Source organism: Rhinopithecus bieti, unplaced genomic scaffold (assembly GCF_001698545.2).
Source record: "Rhinopithecus bieti isolate Rb0 unplaced genomic scaffold, ASM169854v2 scaffold_32008, whole genome shotgun sequence".
NCBI classification, from domain to species: Eukaryota; Metazoa; Chordata; class Mammalia; order Primates; family Cercopithecidae; genus Rhinopithecus; species Rhinopithecus bieti.
This window is the reverse complement of record NW_016814433.1, coordinates 1,937,886-1,951,878: the sequence shown is the minus strand read 5'-3', so window position 1 is coordinate 1,951,878 and position 13,993 is coordinate 1,937,886. Positions and strand designations below refer to the sequence as shown.

Here is a 13,993-nt window from a genome sequence, read left to right as displayed (position 1 = left end):
TTTTTTTGGAGACAGAGTCTTGCTCTGTCACCCAGGCTGGAGTGCAGTGGTGTGATCTTGGCTCACTGCAACCTCTGCCTCCTGGGTTCAAGTGATTCTCTTACCTCAGCCTCCCGAATAGCTGGGATTACCGGCGCCCGCCACCATGCCCGGCTACTTTTTGTGTTTTTAGTAGAGATGGGGTTTCACCATGTTGGCCAGGCTGGTCTCGAACCCCTGACCTCAAGTGATCTGCCCGCCTCGGCCTCCCAAAATGCTAAGATGACAGGTGTGAGCCACTGCACCCAGCCTTGTTTACAAATCTTAACAGTTATATTTTTGCCAGCATTTACTCTCCTTTCTTATTTTTCCTCTTAAATGGCATTGCATGGGATCTCCAGGTCAATGTAGAGTGACAGAAGTGGTCGCAGGCTTTCTGGTTGGACTCAGTACTTCCTGACTGAAGTGCTGTGATGGAAACATTCCAGTGTTTCACCAGTAAGCATGACCCTCGCCCTAGGATTCCAGAAATACCCCTCATCAAGTTTAAAGCAATTAACTTCTGAAAGTTATGACTTCTTTCTCATTCCCCTCATTGTTCCTTTGTACTTTGTATTTTTCCCCCCCCCCTCTCTCTCTCTCTCTCTCTCTCTCTCTCTCTCTCTCTCTCTCTCTCTCTCTCATTCTTAGTAAGTTTTGCCAAAGGCTTACCTATTTCCAAGGTCTTGTCAAAGAAATAGCTCTTACTTTTATTAATCAGTTCTATTGTCTACCGTTTTCTCTAGTTTTGTAAATTAACATTGCTTTTATTTCATTAATTATTTCCTCCAGATTTATGTAATTTGTGCTTTTCTAATTCTAGAGATAAGAGCTTTTAATCCTATTTTAAAATGACACACGCACAGTTCCCTTCCAAGAGAGGGTCATAGCAAGGTTACTTTTTTTTTTCTTTTGCTTTTTTACCCATTACCTTTTTTTGGTAAAATTTACAAAAGTAAGCTTTTTGGGGGGGATAATCTTTTCCTTAAAAGGGGACCCCAAAATTGTATGACCTTCAGTCCCCAGAAAAGCTGCATCCAGCCATATTGGCCACATTACACAGGGTTAGGATAAGTAGCCCTCTCACTGTCCATCATGTCTACAGAGTTCAAAACCTCCATGTTTCTCCTCTTTACACAAAGAACTGTTGAGAGCCATGTACAAGAATCCTGACAAATAGATTTTTTTCTTGTTAATTAACAATTTTATTCCACTATGATCAGACCATGTAACCCTAAAGTGGTATCTTTTTGAAATTCTTTCTTGTCTAAACCATGGTCTTGTGTGTGTGTGTGAATGTTCCTTATGAGTTAAAAAATATATACATTATCTACACCATATATGTTGGGTTACAAATTCTCTATAAAATTTAAGCTATTATCAATACAGTTTTCTCCTTCCCTTTTTCCTGTTTTTTATTTTTTATTGACACAATCAAATTTCTTATATATCTCCTTTTTCTGCAGTTCTAGAAATGTACAGTTTCAACACACATTTGAAAACTGCTATTTTTGGCCAGGCGCAGTGGCTCATGCCTGTAATCCCAATACTTTGGGAGGCTGAGGTGGGAGGATCGCTTGAGCCCAGGAGTTTGGGACCAGCCTGGGTAAGAAAGTGACCCCCGCCTCTACAAAAAAATTAAACAATTAGCTGGGGGTGGTGGCATGTGCCTGTGTTCCCAGCTCTTCTGGAGGCTGAGGTGAGAGGGTTGCTTGAACCCAGGAGGTTGAGGCTGCAGTGAGCCATGCTTGCTCTACTGCAACACAGCCTGGGTGATAGAATGAGCCCGTCTCGAAAAAAAAAAAAATTAAAATTAAAACTGGCATTTTCTCCCAGAGTTTGGATTAAGTCAATAGCTCTATCTATCCTATCCCTGAACAGGGAAGGATGTTGGTACCTTTCTTCTTCCTTCTCTTTGTAACTCCCCAGCTCGCATGGCCCCTGTCTGTTTGGTTTCATGTTGCCAATTCTTATTTCAACTTAATGATAAGTTTTGCTGTTTGACTTTTGGGAAGGGTTTTGTTTTCTCATCATGGAGGCTTTGGCAGTGACAACTCCTCCCCCACCTCCTCCTCCTTCTCATTCTTTTTGGGTTAAGTATTTTGAGCTATGATTTATATTCAGTAAAATTCGCCCTTTATAGCATATATCTCTCACTGCTACTTCCTCAATTCCCTGACTTCCTCTTGGATTTACTTTCTTTTTTCACCAGCATGTCTCTGCTAGTAATTCTTTCAGGTAGGAACTGTGGATAGCAGTTTTCTAGGTCCTTGCATTGCTAAACATGTCTTTATTTTGCTTGCTGGTTTGAATGCAAGCTTATCTGCCTCCATAATCACGTTCCCAACTATCTCTGCAGCTATTCCTCCATGGCCTTCTTGAATTTAGTGATGTTGCTGAGAAGTCTGAGATAAATTTGATTCTCATTTCCTTTGTGAGTAATACGGTTTTTACTCTTCCTGAAGATTTAAGTTTTAAAAATTTTTTTCTTTCTTGCTTTTTTAATAGAGACAGGGTTTCATCATGTTGCCCAGGCTGGTCTCGAACTCCTGGCCTCAAGTGATCAGCCCACCTCAGCCTCCCAAAGTGCTGGGATCACCGGCATTCACCACCATGCCCAGCCTTTAGGTTTTTAAGTCTTTATTCCTTGTATTCTGAAATTTCAAGCCATGTTTCTGAGTAGGTGTTTGTTGTGGGGGTGTTTGTTGGTCATGTCGCACCTGGTTGTACCCTTTCCCTACTGTGAAGCCTTCTTTTCATTGTTTCTTTAAGTATTTCTTTCTCTGTTTTATCCTTCCAGAGACTTTTCTAACCACATGTCCCCTTGTTCTTCTTATTCATATTTCTTGGTCCTTGGTGCATTCTGAGAATAGGCCTTGGCTCTAACCAGCAACTCACCCATTTTCTCTTCATCAGTCTCCATTCTCCAGGTCAGCTCTTCTTTTTTTTTTTTTTTGAGACGGAGTCTCGCTCTGTCGCCCAGGCTGGAGTGCACTGGCCAGATCTCAGCTCACTGCAAGCTCCGCCTCCCGGGTTCACGCCATTCTCCTGCCTCAGCCTCCTGAGTAGCTAGGACTACAGGTGCCCACCACCTTGCCCGGCTAGTTTTTTGTATTTTTTAGTAGAGACGGGGTTTCACCGTGTTAGCCAGAATGGTCTCGATCTCCTGACCTTGTGATCCGCCCGCCTCGGCCTCCCAAAGTGCTGGGATTACAGGCTTGAGCCACCGCGCCCGGCCCAGGTCAGCTCTTCTGTATTGTGTTTCGTTTTTAGAGATTGGGTCTCATTCTCCTGCCTCAGCCTTGCGAGTAGTTGGGACCACAGGCTTGCACTACCACACCTGCCTAATTTTTTGTAGAGATAGGCTCTCGCTGTGTTGTCCTGGTTGGTCTTGCTCAAGCGATCCTCCCGCCTCAGCCTCTCAAAGTGTTAGGATTAGAGGCGTATGTCACTGTGCCAGGCCTGGGGTTTGTTTGTTTATTTTAAAAAATCATCTTTTCATTTTCATGTACTCTGATTGATTCTTTTGATTAGCGATCTGATCTTAATTCATGGAAGCATGGGCTGATGCTACATCTTTAAAAGTCTCCTTCTGCTTGTTTTAGAACATTTCGGAGTTTTCTGGTAGGTTAGAGATGGGTGGGAATAACTGCACACTTAAGACTGGATTAGTCAGCCAAAGATCATAGGTGAGATTATAACACAGAGCAGGAGACATCTTGATTCGAATGATCTAAGGAGGCACACAGCTGCCATTAACACTATTCAAGTGAAGCAGATCTTGCCAAATTCTTTTTTAAAAATTGAGATATAAATCCCATACCATATAACCCACCTTTTTGTAAAATGTACAATTCAGTGGTTTTAGTATATTCATGAAGGGATGCAACCATCACCTTTATCTAGCTCAATAATATTTTTTCTTTTCTTTCTTTTTGTTTTTTTTGAGATGGAGTCTCGCTCTGTTGCTCAGGCTGGAGTGCAGTGGCACGACCTTGGCTCACTGCAACCTCTGCCAGCTGGGTTCAAGTGATTCTCCGTCCTCAGACTCCCAAGTAGCTGGGATTACAGATGCCCGCCATCAGGTCTGGCTAATTTTTGTATTTTTTTAGTAGAGACGGGGTTTCACTATGTTGGCCAGGCTGTTCTTGAACTCCTGACCTCAAGTGATCTGCCCACCTCAGTCTCCCAAAGTGCTGGGATTACAGGCATGAGACACTGTGCCCGGCCCAAGAACATTTTCATTTCTGAAAAAAGAAGCCCCATACCCATTAGCAGTCACTCCCCATTCCCCTTCCCCCAGCCCTTGGTATTTCATATAAATGGAATCAAACAATATGTAGCATTTTGTGGGTGACTACTTTCCCTTAGCGTAATGTTTTTGAGATTCATCCATGTTGTAGCATCATGAGTCAGTGCTTCATTTCATTTTATGGCTGAGTATTACTCCATTGTATGGATATGCCATGTCTCATTTATCCCAGCTGATGGACATGTGAGTTGTTTCTACTTTTTGGCTATTATGAATAATGCTGCTATAAGTATTCATATGCAAGTTTTTGTGTGGATATGTTTTCGATTATCTTGCTGATATACATAGGAGTGGAATTGCCATATCATATGGTAATTCTGTTTAACTTTTTGAAGAACTGCCAAATTCCTTTCCAAAGTAGCTGCCCCACTTTACATTTCCACCAGTAATGTAAAAAGGTTCCAATTTCTCTGCATCCTTGCCAACACTTGATACTGGCTGCCTTTTTGGATATGGCCATCCTAGTAGGTGTGAAGTGATGTCTCATTGTGGTTTTGATCTTCATTTCTCTAATGACTAATGATGTTGAGTATCTTTTCATGTGCTTATTCATTGTTTGTTTATCTCCTTTGGGAAAATGTCTACCGACATCTTTTGCCACTTTAAAATTTGGGTTATTTGTCTTTTTATTGTTGAGTTGTAAGAGTTCTTTAATGAATTCTGGACACCAGACCCTTTTCAGATATGCTTTCTCCCATTTTGTGGATTATCTTTATACTTTTTTTTTTGATAATGTCTTTTGGAGTATAAAATCTTAAAATTTTGATGAAGTTCAGTTTATCTATTTTTTCTTTTTTTGTCTGGGCTTTTGGTGCCATATCTAAGAAACCATTGCCCAATCCAAGGTCATGAAGATTTACCCCCATGTTTTCTTTGTAAAGTTTTATAGTTTTAACTCTTATATTTAGGTCTTTGATTCACTTTGGATTAATTTTTGTGTATGGTGTGAGGTAGGAGTTTTTTTGAGTGTGATTAACTAGTTTTCCCAGCACCATTTATTGAAAAGACTATCTCTCTTCCATTGAATTGTTTAGGCAGATTTGTCAAAAGTTAATTGATCATAGACATATGGGTTTATTTCTGGACTCCTAGTGCTATTCCACTCATGTGTATATGTTAGTATGCTACACAGTCTTGATTACTGTACACCTGCAGTAAGCTTGAAGTCAGGAAGTGGAGGTCCACTAGCTTTGTTCTTCTTTTGCAAGATTGTTTAGCTATTCTGTGTTTCTTGCACTTCCATATGAATTTTAGGTCAATTTCTGCAAAAATGCCAGTGGGGATTTTGATAGGGATTGTGTTGACTCTGCAGATCAATTTGAGGAGTATTGTCATCTTAACAATATCGGTTCCAATCCATGAACGTGAGAAGTCTTTACATTTATGTAAGTCTTCTTTAATTTCTTTCAATGATGTTTTAAAGTTTTCAGTGTACAAGTCTTGCACTTGTTTTGTTAAATTTATTCCTAAGTATTTTAGTCTTTTCGATGCTAATGTAACTGGAATTGTTTTCTTAATTTCATTTTCAGACCGTTTATTGCAAGCGTATGGAAATATAATTGAGTTTTGTATATTGATCCTCTATCTTGTAACCTTGCTGAACTCATTTATTAGTTTTATTTTTGGGGGGATTCTTTAGTATTTTCTATGCATAGGATTACATCATCTTTGAATAGGTAGTTGCACTTTTCCCTTTCCAATCTGGATAGTTTTTATTTCCTTTTCTTATCTGATTTCCCTAACTAGAGTCTCCAACATAATATTGAATAGAAGTAATGACAGCAGACATCTTGTTTTATTCCTGATCTTAGAGGGAAGGTTTTCAGTCTTTTACCATTAAATATGATGTTAACTATGAATCTTTTGTTGTTGTCCTTCCTCTAGTTGATGAAGTTCCCTCCTATTTCTAGTTTGTTTAATGTATTTTTTACCATAAAAGGGTGTTGGATTTTGCTGGAATTTTTTTTTTTTTTTTTTTTTTTTTTTTTGCAGACATGTATTGAGATGCTTATGTGGTTTTGTCTTTGTGGTTTTGTCTTTTAGTCTGTCAACATGGTATGTTACATTGATTGATTTTCACATCCTGAATAACTTTGCATTCCTGTGATAAATTCCACTCAGTCCTTGAGAAATCTTGTTATCTCACTATTCTTTTACACTTGGGGTTTATATATCTCTTCCAGGATAATGTATACTAACAATCTATGAGCTGTTATTTAAGGAATGATTTACAATCTAGGTTCTTCTTATTCTTAAGACAAACTTAGTGTCAGCAAGACCACGTTCTTGTTGCAGGAAGGAAGCAGTCACTGCCTGGGTATCCCTGATCAATTTCTCTGCCTCTAGCTTTCCAGAGAGCTATTTTTTCCTACCATTCACCCCCTGACTCTGGTTTATGACCTTGTATCTAGATACATGCTTCTCAAAGAGTGGCCACTGGACCAACAGCATTAACATCTCTTGGCAACTGGTTAGAAATGTGACTTTGGGAGCCACATTTCTAGACCCCTAGACCTACTGAATCAGCCAAATTCTAGGAGCAGGGCTCAGAATCCACATTTTAACTAGTCCTGTGATTCTGATGCATACTAAAATTTGAGAGCCACTAATGACCGTGACACTAAGTGGGTTTAAGGACTCCACAGGTCCAATTCCCTCTTCCCTTCAGTCACTGAGTTGGATATCTTCCTTCCACGTTGTTGGTTTTTATCTAGTATTTAGTAATATTTGTGCATATGCCAATTTGTGTTTGCAGTTCCCTGTCAGCCCATCTCTGAGTGATAGGAATATGTATGTTTAATGAAACCTGCTGTTGTTGAATTATTGGGGAAGGTAGAAGATGTCGCTGGTGTGAGTTGAACCAGTTGCTTCTGCTTTATTCCTCTTGGGTATTTTCAGCTTTCCATGGTGTCCTATCCTTCAAACACTCATCCTTTCTCACACCTGGGGACAGATGCTTTGCTTGGCGTAAGCAGGGGTTGGGGGAGGACAAAGACACCTGGCTCCTCTACTATGGAAGCCCAGATGATCGATCACAAGAGGTTTCTTTGCTTCTGTATATTTCACCCATGAGCCTGCTGTTCCTTCTGTGCTGCCTCCATCACTGGCCACAGATCTTTCTTTTTTGAGATGGAGTCTCGCTCTGTTGCCCAGGCTGGAGTGCAGTGGTGTATTAATTCCTTGCAACCTCCGCCTCCTGGATTCAAGTGATTCTCCTGCCTCCCACAGCTAATTTTTTTTACATTTTTATTAGAGACAGTGTTTCACTATGTTGGCCAGGCTGGTCTCAAACCCCTGACCTCATGATCCACCCACCTTGGCCTGCCTAAGTGCTGGGATTACAGATGTGAGCCACCGCACCCCACCAAGCCACAGACCTTTCTTTGCAGGCTTGAGGTTATGGGTTTTCTTTCTCCTGGGCCAGCCTTATGGGCATTTGTTCTTTGCAGTCACACAGGGCTCCACACACTTGATTTTCTACTCTACTGTTGCCATCTTGAAATTTTTAATTAGGTTGAACAAAGGGACCCACATTTTCGTTTTATACTGGACCCTGAAAATTATATAACCAGTCCTGCATCCTTCCTTAGATCTCTCTGCCTTTTAACTTTTGCGGATGCCACACAGTTTCTGGTCTGCTAAGGACACTTCTTATTTTACAGTGCTACTAAAGATTAATTCACATAAAAATGCTTGATGTCATTTTCTAGGGATCTGGAGGAGGAGAAAAAGACTAGATCATGTAGTCAGTTTACCATCTTTATCCAATCCTACCACGATGCTTCTAAAATAGAAATCCAGTCCTATCATTCTGCCACGAAATTGGCAAGTAGGTCTTTGTTGCCTGCTGTATGAAGTATAGATTCCCCAGCCTGGCACAGAAGGCCATCCACAATGTGGTTCCAGCCTTCCTTCTAACAATCACAAATTTCCAGAGTTAGTAAGTTTCCTATCACTACAGGAATCAAACAGCCCTGGAAGAGCTACCATGAGAGACATAAAGGGGCTGTCAAATTGTTGCTGAACCCAATAATTCCAAGGTTATCTCTGATTCTGATATTCTTGGCTTCCTGGCCATCCCTCCCCTCCTCTTCTACTCCCTACTGTATCCTAGTCAAACGGCCAGGGGGCTGCTTGCAGAGAGATCCCTGAACTCACGTGGAGCTCCTCAGCTTCCTGCCTTTGCCCCAGCTCTTCCCCTGACTTCATCTCTAGCTCCCACAATCCCAGGCACTGCCTCTGGGAAGCCTCCTTGATACTCCAGCCTCTCCCAGACCACTGTCCTCATGCCCAGCACAGCTGAGTTGATCTCTTGTCTGTAGCATGGACCATTCTGCTGACAGCTGTGCTTTTCTGGGTGTGTCCCTTTCCTCCCTGTCTGAGGCCCAAGCGGTGAGGGGCTCATTGTGCACTCATACGTTCCTTCCCTCACTTATGCATGCAGTGCACAGGAATGGACACTTACTCTGTGTCAGACCCTGTGCTGGTCACCTCAGGGGACACACAGATAACTCAGAAGTAGACTCAGAATTGACTGGCTCCCAGACGGGGTGGGTCAGTGACAGTCCAGTGAGCTAATTGCTCTAACAAGATGGGGAACAAGGCACAGAGGGCTCAAAGAGGAGGTAGCGCTGGAGCTGCTGCATGAGGAACTAAGGAGGCTTTGCTGGGGTTGGGACAGACCAATGAGGACAGAGGGAGCTGCAGGGACAAAGGTGCAGAGGGAGGTGAGGGAAGCAGGGAGAGTTGGAGAATTTGTCCTGACTGAGGTTGGACAAGCTATGAGGTTGTCATTCCTTAAATGACAGCTCATAGATTGTTAGTATAAATTGTCCTGGAAGAGATATAAAAACCCCAAGCATAAAAGAACAGTGAAATGACAAGATCTGTCAAGGACTAAGTGGAATTTAGCCCAGGTATGCAAAGTTATTATGTGAAAATCAATCAATGCAACATAACATATTGATGAAATAAAAGACATGGAAAAGACGTAGAATAAAAGGTATGGGAAGCAGGGAGATTTAGGGGAGTTTGTCGTGACTGAGGTTGGGGTGCGAAGCATTGGGCTGGGGGTGAGGTGTGGAGCAAGGGGATGGTTAAAAGGGGTGGAAGGTCTTGGAGAAGAGGCAGGGGTGGAAAAGCTGGAGATGAAGACCTCGAATGCCAGGCTGAGGAGTTGGGGGCCTTCTCGGGAGTGTCCCTGTGGATCGACTGAATGGTTTAAGCAGGGGGAGCAAAGAGCCACGTTTTAGAAAGATTATTCCAGAAGCCGATGTGGAGGAGAACAGGAGGGGCCAGGGAATGAGTGTAAGGGCTTATGCTGGGCCAGGTGAGGGGTAATGAGCGTGAGTCTCAACCTGCAGCTCACGGGAGGCTCCATGCTGGGAGTGGCCTGAGCAGGGAGGAGCGTGCAGGTCTTCCCTCCTCAGCCAGCCTTCATGAGCAAAGTCACCAGTCTGGCCCGGAGCCTGGCCAGGGCTCCCAGTGCTGAGTAAGGGGAGAGCCCAGGGCAAATTGCGGATTTAGCGGCTCCTGTCTCTGCTCCACGGGGGCTGTCCCTGACACTTTCTGGTTTATCAGAAGGAGAATTCCCAGTTCTTTATTCTCCAAGGCCCCATCTATCTGAACCACTCTCCCCGCAGCCACCAACTCTCCGGTTTGACACAGGAAGACTCTCCTGTTTCAGAAGTTTACTGAAAGGGCTTCTGTTCTTGGCCACACATTTTGCTTCTCTTGCTCTTGGGGAACTCACGATTTGTTGGAAGGAGATTGGAAGAAGAGATATAAAAGTACTCAGGAAACCATTCGCGGGACTTGGGAGTATCTTCTCAGAAGAGATGATGTGGCTCAGCCTTCCAGGGCTGTGTGAGTTCAGGACAGGCAAGATTCCTGGGGCCCAGAGCTTGGGGTGCGTGACAAAACCCCGGCCTTCCCGGTCCTTAGCCCTCCCCACGTGGCCCATCCTGTCTGCGGGAGTTTCTGGCAGCTCCTCCACTGGAAACAAGCTCCAGCAGAGGCAAAGCTGTGGGGCCCATGAGCCCTGCAAAGCTCCAGGCTAAGTGGGGTCTCATTTAGGCGGCAGCTGAGCCAGCTGCACAGTTGGTTAATCACCCTCGTCCTGGGAGCCTGCTAAATCAGGAAGCCAGGTTCAAGCCGGCTCCTCCCTCACTGGCGGTTTCCAGGGAAGATGGAGCCGGCTTGGACTGGGTAGGCAAGGCCGGCTTCCTGCTGTCCGGGACCCACACTTACCTCGTCAAACAGCAGACTTGTTCCTGACCCCGTCGGTGTCTTCACCAGCCCTGGGATCCCTGGGATGCCTGGCTCAGGCTGCGCTGCAGGAGAGATGAAGCCCAAAGCAAACACCAGCCAGTCTCCAAGCCTCTGGATGCATCCTCTCTGCGCCCCTCGTAAATGTCCCCTGCTCTGCTCCCCACCTCCCCACCCCTCAGCCCCTGACTGTGGCAGTCTTCCCCTGTGCCATGCCTTCCTCCTCCAGGAAGCACTACCCAGGCTGCCTGAGCCGCCCTGGGAGGCCCCTGCTCTAGGAAGGCCCCCACCAACAGAGGGCACGGTGAAATTGTGGGAAGAGCCCTTGCCAGTATTGGGGTGTCCAAGGGACCAGATCCCAATGTTGGGGAAGTGATTTTATCTTGCTGAGGCTCAGCAGCCTTATTGCAGAGGCGTGGAATTCAACGATTTTGTGTGCGGGAAAGCACTAGGCAAGCCAGAAAGCACCTGCGTGCCCAGGTGCAGCCTTCACGGCGGGCTTTGAGGAGACCCAGAGCTTGGCCCCGACCTCCTTGCTGACATTTTCCCTCTTCTTACCCACGTAAAGCCTGTGCACTGGCGTTTCAAGGATACTCACCTCAGGGCCTCTTCTCACCTGGGCCCTTGAGCTTCTTCCGGCCTCTGAACTCTGCATTCCCAGCAACCCCAGCTGCATCCTCCGCATCCCCAGCGACCCCAACTCTCATCCTTGCCCACCTCCCCAGCTTGCCCACCTCCCCACCTCTGGACATCCTGCCCAGGCTAAGTCATATTTCCAACCTGGTAATGAAAGTACTGGATGGTCTGGAGAACTCATAAACTGTTTCTGTGAGTACCAACTCTGGGCCTGGTGTGAGAATGTGGAGGTGATGACTCAGACCTGGCCCCTCCCTGTGCTGGAGTCCTCCCCTCCTCCAGGGCCTGACACATAGTAGATGCCCGAGAAATGCCAGAAGCATCTGTGTTATAAGTCAGGGCTCAGGGCCAGCGCTCCAGAGGGCTGCAGGTATTGGGTTTGCTGTTCTGAAATCTGAATAGTGTTATCTTCAAGTTTGTTTGTTTGTTTGAAACAGAGTCTCGCTCTGTTGCCCAGGCTGGAGCGCAGTGGCACTATCTCGGCTCACTGCTACCTCTGCCTCCTGGGTTCAAGTGATTCTCCTGCCTCAGCCTCCCAAGTAGCTGAGATTACAGGCGTGTGCCACCACACTCAGCTAATTTTTGTATTTTTAGTAGAGACGGGGTTTCACCATGTTGGCTAGGCTGGTATCGAACTCCTGACCTCAGGTGATCCACCCACCTTGGCCTCCCAAAGTGCTAGGATTACAGTTGTGAACCACCGTGCCCGGCCAAGTTTGTGTTTTGTAGGTGAAGTCTGATGGGACAGTGCATACGTGCGGGGGCACTTGGTGGGCAGTTCTCACATGGTTCTGCCTCCTGCTGCCTTGAAGCCTGCTGGGATCTTGGCCTCCTACTCTCCTGACCTCTGGCTTCTCAGCCCCACCCCCACCCAGCTTTCTTCTCCCTACCCCTGCCGATGAACAGCCGCTGGCCTCCCTGCATGCCAGAGCCTGGGTGTAGGCAGGGCTGAGGTTAGGTTCTCATACTCCACCATGTCTTGGGGCGAGGCAGCTATCCCCACCCTGGGCTGGCAGTGCCATAGAGCATTCCAAGGGTGATTCAGAGGGGAATAAACCTCTCACCTAGTGCATTTCAGCGTGGAGGTTGCAAGACTCTTGTCTACCCTGGATGGGGCCAGCAGGCCTGTGGGAGGGGCACATGCTTGGCTCAGCTTTCCAACTGTCACTCACAGCATGGTTTGTTGGCCCAGTGGCTGGCAGGAGGGGGATCCTGGGTGCTGGTGGGTATGCCAAGCTAAGGAGCAGGGGCCCTGGGGCCTGGGAGGGCCTGCACTCATCCCTCAAGTATCCCTGGGCATGAGGAAATACAGTAGCAAATAGAAAATACCGGCTGGGCATGGTGGCTCACGCCTGTAATCCCAGCCCTTTGGGAGGCCGGAGTGGGCAGATCACCAGGTCAAGAGACTGAGACCATCTTGGCCAACGTAGTGAAACCCCGTCTCTACTAAAAATACAAAAATTAGCTGGGCGTGGTGGTGAGTGCCTGTTGTCCCAGCTACTCAGGAGGCTGAGACAGGAGAATTGCTTGAACCCAGGAGGCGGAGGTTGCAGTGAGCTGAGATGGCGCCACTGCACTGCAGCCTGGTGACAGGGCGAGACTGCATAAAAAAAAAAAAAAAAAAAAAAAAAAAAAAAGAGAGAGAGAGAGAAAGAAAGAGAGAGAAAGAAAATACCATAACAGGTTTTAGAGCATCCTCAGGGAAAAGGAAAAATGTTATATTTTAGTACCTTTAGCAACATTTTTTTTTTCTGTTTGAAAAAGGGACCCTGCATTTCCTTTCTGCATGGGGCCTTCCTCATTCCGCAGCTGCTTTTAGGTGGAGTGTGATAGAAAAAGCAGGAGGTTTGGATTTGGAAGAGTCTGCAAGCCCCTTCACCTCTCCAGGCCTTGGTTTTCTTATCTGTGAATGGTCTTCCTTCCCAGGGCCGTGCTCTCTCACACCCCCGCTTTGCCTTGAACTTGGCATTCCATAAACGTGATCTTGCTGGCTGGCTTGGAGTGCCGTGCCCTTTCCTCTACTGTCAAAACTGAAATCTCTGCTCTGGCACGGGCTTCCTTGGGGTCCTCAGTCAGCATGAATCTTCCCCTCTCCCTCTGTCTCTGCCGGCCTTGCCTGTCGCTGCAGTCAGCGATGCTGCAAGGTGTTCTTGCTCCTTCCTCACCCTGACTTCCTCATCTCTGCATCCCCCACGGCCCCTAGTAGGGGGCTCGGCCCATAGAAGGTGCTTTTTCGAATGCATGTCTCCATTTCTCTGCTAGGCCCCAGTTCTGCTGGGTGCTCAAAGTTGACTTTCTTTAGGGGCAGCAAAGTGTGATGGGCCTTAGCTGGCGCTCAGACATGGTGCGGGCCTTCACTCCCTGACCTGTGTATCGGACACTGGGCCATTCCTTGTTCCCGTCCACATCTGTGCTGCTCTTGCACCTGGGAAACAGTCTGTGCCCATCCTGTTGTGCTGTGTGGGGACTGCTCTATGATGGCCTCCAGGTCTCTGTTCTCTATCTGGGCCCTTCTTGGGCCTAGGTTTCATCACGGCTCCTGGGTCTGGGGAGTGCTGTGAGCTGGCATCTAGCATTAACCACTGATTCTCTCTATCTGGCTCCACCTGGGATCATGATAAAGACAAAAGGGACAAGGTCTTAAATCAATTGTTAGAGGTAAACAAGTAAAAAACCAAGAATCAGAATCATCCTCACTTATTGAACACCTGTTATGTGCCTGACTATGTTCTGAAGGCTTTACATATATATATATATATA

The 13,993-nt window shown here is 45.9% G+C and overlaps 1 protein-coding gene across 1 annotated transcript in view; it reads left to right on the top strand.

Moving 5' to 3' along the window:
- PITPNM3 (PITPNM family member 3) overlaps window positions 1-13,993 on the top strand; it is an 86,026-nt gene that overhangs the window by 18,927 nt on the left and 53,106 nt on the right. The gene's annotated exons all lie outside the window — the stretch shown is intronic.